Here is a 7,538-nt window from a genome sequence, read left to right as displayed (position 1 = left end):
CAGAGCACCCTATGAATAGCAATCTCCATCCTAAATGGACAGACCTTGTCAATTCTGAGAAGCCCTAAAGGGAAGAAGCAGAAAAGCACAGGAATGGGAAGATGTTGCTAGCTTCCCTTGCCTTATGCAAAAATTGTTGCTACTTCCCTGAGCACCAGATTCAGGTTGTACTCTTTCCTATACCACTGTCAATCACTTTGTGTTGTTGCAAGATTTAAACTAATATCCAGGAATTGTGATACGCTGGACTGAGGAATAAGCCAGAGCCAAGTTATGAGAGGGTACCTGAGGCTGTGGTTTGGGATGGTGGGGTAATTGTTATGACAATGTATCTATTAACGTAGTAATCCCTAATCCTCTTCTTGCTAATTTATTCAGCCTGTTACCACTATGATTTTTAGTATGTAATCATGCAAACTTATGTTAAATGTCCCATCTAAGGATTTGCTAAGGCTAGCTCTTATTGGTTGGTTTTGCTTGATATTACAGAAAGTATTGGTCAGGGAAATTTGGCCTTAAAAGAAAAATCACAGAAGAAAACGTGAGGTAATATGTCTGACTTAAGGTTGTATGCTTTGTAGGTGTTGCTTATCTTCAGGTGAAATCACTCCTATATGGAGTATTTTATGTTGTATCTTTAGGATGGTCAAGGTTCTTTCCAAGACTGTTAAGGGAAATGAACATTAGGGACTTCTCAAACCTGGGTTTACCTCATCTTTACTCATGTCCCTTTGGCCAAAGCATGTTAAATGTAAATTGCAAGACATTGCATAGGTGTGCAATGGGTACAGTGAAATGTGCCATTTGACAACCATTGTTGAAATATTATAACACAAGAAATATATTCTGTAGACATTTTTTCTCTAAATTGGGTGAAAACTACTGTGCTACATCATACAAGCTTTCCCTGGTGTTAAAATATGTAAATGAATGAGGTAGAACACAAATTCCAATGGATTCCTAGGATACCTTTGCATTAAAAAAAGCAGTTCCTACATCCCGAAGTATATTCAGTAATAAATACTTTTAGTGGAAATGTGATATGTTTTTGCTTTCAAGTATTCAATAATATTTGTGGGAACATTCATTTTTTCGAATTTAATGTGTACCAAACATAGAAATTAGTTGGTTTAATAATATCTATCTGTCAGGAAATGGACTGCATTTGTGTTTCTTGGACACTTTAATGCTCTGCCTGGGACATTAAAGATTCTTCTTAGACAGCTTTATGGTATGGCAGTCCATGTATCATGTTTGCAAGAGAAAATTCTGGACCCAAAATCTCACAGATTCATTTTTGAATATATCATTTGTCTTATATCCCAGCTGTGCTTCTAGAGTCTTCTGTTCATTGTCAGCAGCAAGACAGAATGAATGGACCTCTGGTGAGTTTTTTTTTTTTATTTCTCATTTGTTTTCCTTTCCATTATATGAACCTAAAGATTTCCAAGAATAACAAACAATACCAACCACACAGATTCAGCCTCAGGAATGTATTCATAAATCAGAAAAAGATGGCATGTAGATTAGGAGATAAAGATTACTTGTAGGTTTAGCAGATTAAATGGTTATATTCTTTCTAAGTTGATTTCAGACTGGCTTCAGAATGTCTAGGTTTCATCTTGTCATAACATGTAGTCATACCTGTTATGTGATGTAGTGACACCGAGCAGGATACATCTCATGGAAGGTGAAGGGTAGATTGCAACCAGATCTCATTCTCATGAGTAACATTAAACTATCTCAATGAAATTTTGCTGGAATTGTTGAAATAATGTCGTCATATGCACCTTCGTGTGTTCTTAAGGAATGATTAACCTATATGTACTTAAATTATTCTCCATATATACTTCTTGGACTACTTCATGGTCTTTGTCTTACTTGAAGCTGAGGCTATATTTGTTGCTAAACTTTATGGTCTTTTTTCAAAATCTTGTTTGTTTTCTAAAGTATCCTCACAAGATTTCTTTCCTCTATAATCTCTCTCTACTTTTGGTTTTCTACTCACTTGTCTTGGTTATTTTTCTCTTTCTCTCTCTCTTTGTATCTATTTATGAATCATTTTTTCTTACTTTTCTCATTCTCTCTTTCCTCCATATCTCTCAGTTTTTTCTTTTCTTCAATGATCTATCTGGGAAGTAGTTTTTCTTAGTGATCAGCTTTATGTTGCTGACATGGCTCTTAAGATTGACATTTTTCATACCCACTGTATAGGAAAATTGTTGCCTAGAGAGTTCTACAGGATTCCAGAAACAAAGAAAATTAGAGAAACACAAAAACATAAACAGATAGTCTTAGGGGAAACCAGGGTTCTGAAGCCTCTCTTGCACTTGGTCTCTGGTTGCAGGCAAGCAAGCAAAGTTCCTTGAGTTCACACATGGAATATTACCATTGATAACATGCAAAATTGAAGTATCTATATTGATATTACAATCTAAGCCACAACACATTGCGAAGAAAACATGTTTCCTTATTCTCCTGAGACAGAAGACTGGTGCCCAGAGAAAATGCAGACATGAAGTTCACCTTACCTAGCATTCAAGGTGAACAGCAGCTCAGTTTCAGATGCTATCTTTCCAACAGTAAGGAAAAGGCCTGCACTCCAGTCTCTTAACCCTCTCCAGAATTCTCTTTTAACCCTTCTGCAGCCAGCTCTCAGTTCTCTCAGTCCTGTCAGGCTGGAATTCCAACCTCTCAAAACTTTTTCCCTTTCAGCTCAACTTCAGAGTTCCATACAGAAAAGGACGTCCTTCCTCCAACTGATAAACTACAAGAAAATTTGATTTCACCTGATTTTGTTATCTTTGGTCTAACTTTATTTGTTGTGGTATTCAGTTTTGTTTTTCCATACCAGTACTTTTAAATATTTTCATTCACTGCCAGTATAAGATAGGTAGTTTTGATAAAAAAAAAAAAAATAATACAGTGATGAGGTTTTCTCTATTAGAAATATCCTTTGTTGCAAAATCTCACAGGTGTTTGCTAGGAATTGATTTTGATCTCTGAGGAATTTCACTATTAACTAACAAAAGTGGAAATATATCCTTAGGGATCTACTGGAGAAATGACTCAGGAATATTTAACACATTTGAGCATTTGGTCATATTTATTATTTTTGTCATCCTGAGTGTTCCTTGAGTCTCTATCAATTTGCCTCCACCTTCCATGAAGGCCTATTAAAATGAAAATCTTCTCAAGGAGTATTTTATTCCCCTCCCACATATATTTTGTGTTGTAGAATGTAGGCAAAGTTTACAAAACTTCATGGTAGCAGTTCTTTTTTACATAGGAAGGAAATATCAAGGTATCTAAGACCTCATTTCAATATGTAGTATTTAAACCAAACATGGTTAACCTAGGATATTTTTATGTGGGAACTAAATCAAATCTTATAAGGGCCCAATAAATCATTAGCTACTTTCTGGAGTACTGTTACTGTTTTTTACCATTCATGTGGACACTGCTTTTCTTTGATCTAGTAATATTCTATGTTCTGTATACCATGTGATATCCTGAATGTGTTCTGCTTGCTTATGAGCGTACTTGTTAATATAAGGTCTAAATAGGATTTATGGTGAAGCAATAAATGTAAATGCAGAGAAAATGTTTGTTTAATTCATTGTTACCTACTGATATATCCTAAAATTTTATCAAAAATAATAATATAATTTTTTTGACACCACCTTAGACTTAATGTCATCATGCCAGATTATTGTCTCCTTAGAATTTTTATCTTGTCTCTATTGCTAGCAGCAGAAATGTGTTTGCATGCATTAGGGAATCTGTAACTTTTTATGGGTCTTGGGGCCTGAATTCTCGGCCTGGTTATTGTCCATCAGCTCTTCAGGGCAAAGTTAGTGCTCTACCACTTGAGTCACAGTGCTACTTTCAGTTTTCTGGTGGTTTATTGGAGATAAGTGTCTCATGGACTTTCCTGCCTGGGCTGGCCATGAACCTTGATCCTCAGAGCTCATCCTCCTCAATAGCTAGGATTACAGGCATAAGCCACCAGTTCTCTGAAAATCTGTGTATTTTAGTGGCCAGGTTTATGTATTGTCAAATATTTCTAATTTGCTATTTAATTTTCCCAGTGAAAAGATAACATAGCCAGCTGCAAACATTTTATGTAAGATAAAAGCATACCTGCAGCATAATGAAATTCCAGATTGGAATTCTCATGACCCAGGACTAATTTCTTGATGGAAATGTGCCATTACAGAAGCTGATGTCATTTGATGATGTGGCTGTGTACTTTACCTGGAAGGAGTGGCAGGATCTGGATCCTGGTCAGAGGACCCTTCATAGAGAAGTAATGCTGGAAACTTATAACAACCTAATGTCCTTGGGTGAGCAAAGGTCACTTTTATTTGGAAGATCAAGTGCTTTTATTTTAGTAGCCATTTGACTATGTTATTTAGGTATAAGATTTCAGTCCATTCTCTTGTGAATAAAAAAAAAAACTGCTAGTATAAAAGCCAGCCAAATTCAGGTCTGGGAGCTTGATGTTGTTTGCCTTTCACACTATTGTTTGAGCCACAACTCTATTTTGGCTTTTGTGTTGGGGTATATTCTGAATTTCCATGCCCAGGTTGGTTTCAAGCCTGCCTCTTCTGATCTTACCTCCTAAATATAGGGTTAGAAATGTAAGCCTTTGGACTATTACATTTTGTTTAAAAAAAAAAAGATTCCAGTCCATGGGAAGTGTCATTTCTTCCTAAGGGAAACTTCAACTTCATTATGTGTATCTCAAGAGCTAATTTTATTCTCAGTCTTTAAGATTTCTAATCAGTGGTTGGACAAAAGTTCTAAACTATGATCCACTAATAGGAGACTGACTTTCCAGACTTGGGGTGATTATTATTGGTGAATCTACACTCTAGATAGAATATACATTACTACTGTCCGTATGATCTGGAAATCAGTAGGTGAAAGTGTGAAAGTGTGAAACCTTATGAATGTGACCAATGTGGAAAGACAGCTTAACACACATAAGTTGATTCACACAAATGAAATAACTTAGGATTGTACCAAATGGGAAAGTCTTTGATCTGTAAGAAAATTGAAATCGCAATACAGTAGCAATACAGGATAGAGACCTTATGATATAGCAGATGTGGAATCCTCGAACTACAAGACACAGCTCAGGGTTCATCACAGAACATACAAAACACACAGACACACACACACCCTCACACACAAAGAGGAGAAAAATCATATGTAGAAAAAATGGAAAGGTTTTCTAGAAAAAGTCATAACAGTAGTAAAGTCTTTCTTGGAGGGGTAACAATGCTCGATAGAAAATGTATTAATGACCTAACTCACATAATGTTATAACCAATCAATACAGTATCTTTACAATAAAATTTATATTTAAAAAATATGATGGATTAATAAAGACTAGAATCTCTGCATTTTGGTTGTTTGTTTGTTTGTTTTTGGGTCCGGTCGTGGGGCCTGAACTCTGGGCCTGGGCGCTGTCCCTCAGCTTTTTAGCTCAAGGCTAGCGCTCTACCACTTGAGCCAGAGCACCACTTCCCGCTTTTTTTTTCTTTTTGCTTATGTGGTGCTGAGGAATCGAATCCAGGGCCTCAAGCATGCAAGGCAAACGCTCTACCACTGAGCCACCTTCGCAGCGCTGCATTTTGTCTTGGGGGAGAACCCCAAAGTGTCTTCAGTGCTTGCACTTTTCTTTAATTAATCACTGGTGATGAAAAACTTGTGATTGATTCACTCTTAGCCCATTTAATTGTTCTGCTGAGTGAGCTATAATAAAAGACCATGTGGACGATGTGTCGCACCTGTGTTATCTCATAGAATGCCAAAGTGGATATGACATTAGGGGAAATAATCAAGCACACAAAGATATTGATCAATCTCTCACAAAAATTGAAGTTAACAAACAAATAAAACCATGTGCCACTTGAGCTACAGCATCACTTCTAGACCCTGAGAGGAAGGAAGGAAAGAGTAGGGAAGTGAGAGATGGAAAAAGGAATTGAAGGAATGAGGAAGAAGGAAGAAATAAACTATTCAAAAGGCGAATGTTTAATTTTTGGTGAATGTGAGAATTATTGTTTCAGAGGTGGAGCTCAAGAAATATGGCTTTTACAAAAAGCAAATTTTTGAATGTTTACAAAACGATAAAGAGGATGTAACATTTTATAAATTGATTTAATAATACAGTAATATTAAGTAAGGAGGTCAGGTGTGGCTGGTGCCCTTTGGCCACATGGTAGATTGTGGGTTCTGGCATCTTTTTTTCATGCAGGGGGAAGGAAATGCCCCATCCATCACTTACCTCCCAACTGATGGGTGTGGCTGGATCCCTGCAAGCAGGCATGGGCATTTGGCTGATATGTTACTCAAATTGATAGTCCAGTGCCTGGACTGGGAATTTCTTGTAGACGTGCCTCCTGCTTAGGCCCTATTTAGGCTGGCCCAGCAGTGGCACTAGATGCCATGCCACATGTCTCTGTAATCATGTCCTGTGTGCTTTCTCCTGGCTTGTCCCTGGTCATCCAGTGTCCCAATTCATCACTCTCTTGGTGCTGATTGGTTTCTCGGTGCTGTTTTTATTCTCTCCCCTCCCATTTCTGTCCTATTTCCAAGCTGTCTAAGTGTATTTGTGGACTGCATGTCTTTGTTAGAACAGGCTGCTTGCAGACTGCTAGCTGTGAAATAGACTCCAGTATTCCATCTACCATAATGTGGCTTCGAACAAATAGAGTGTCTTCTTTTACAGAAACAGAAAGGTTGACCTAACAATAGAATTTCTAGAGCCAAGATAGATGCCACTGTATAGTTATGTAATTAAAGATATCCTGGAGGCATTTAGAAACAATTTCTGTTACATCAGAAAGAGCTTAATTAATAAACCAAGACCAAGGCTCCAGATCCTATATAAGCCAGTCATTCTAGATATGTCTAGAGCTGTTTGGTTACATGAAGAGCAATACTTTCACACATTCATGAAGGAATGTTATTGTGCCAATATGAGGTGTTGAACTCATGAACTGAGTTGAACCCAGCCAGAGCTGGCTTCAAAGGAGATTCTCTCATCTTGGCCTCCATAAAACTAGGAATCAAAGCATGAGCCCTGTGGGCTGTTCTGAAGAAATCTCTCTCTGGGAACATGAGGTTTTCTTCAGTGCTTCAGCTCAGGCTTCCTGTGGCTTCAACAATTTCAGTATTTATTTCAATTGTTCAAAAATAATAACTCTTCTTTACAGTATTTTCACAATTAAAAAGGAATCCTTTAATCCTGCCTATGATTCCATTTACAAGATAAGGACAGTGGACTTCACATAGCAAGATTTAGCTAGGTGCTCTCTTAACCCCTTCCATCACACTGTTCACCATTCTACTTTTTTGGGGTGGGGGGTCCGGACTGTTGGCCTGAACTCTGCGCCTAGGTGCTGTCCCTCAGCTCTTCAGTTCAAGGCTTGCACTCTACCACTTGAGCCACAGTGCCACTTCTAGGTCTTTTTTTTTCTTATGTGGTGCTGGGGAATTGAACCCAGGACCTCATGCATGCATGG

Source organism: Dipodomys merriami, unplaced genomic scaffold (assembly GCF_024711535.1).
Source record: "Dipodomys merriami isolate MVZ:Mamm:240054 unplaced genomic scaffold, mDipMer1.0.p SCAF_286, whole genome shotgun sequence".
In the NCBI taxonomy this organism is placed as follows: Eukaryota; Metazoa; Chordata; class Mammalia; order Rodentia; family Heteromyidae; genus Dipodomys; species Dipodomys merriami.
Note: the sequence above shows the minus strand (reverse complement) of the source record.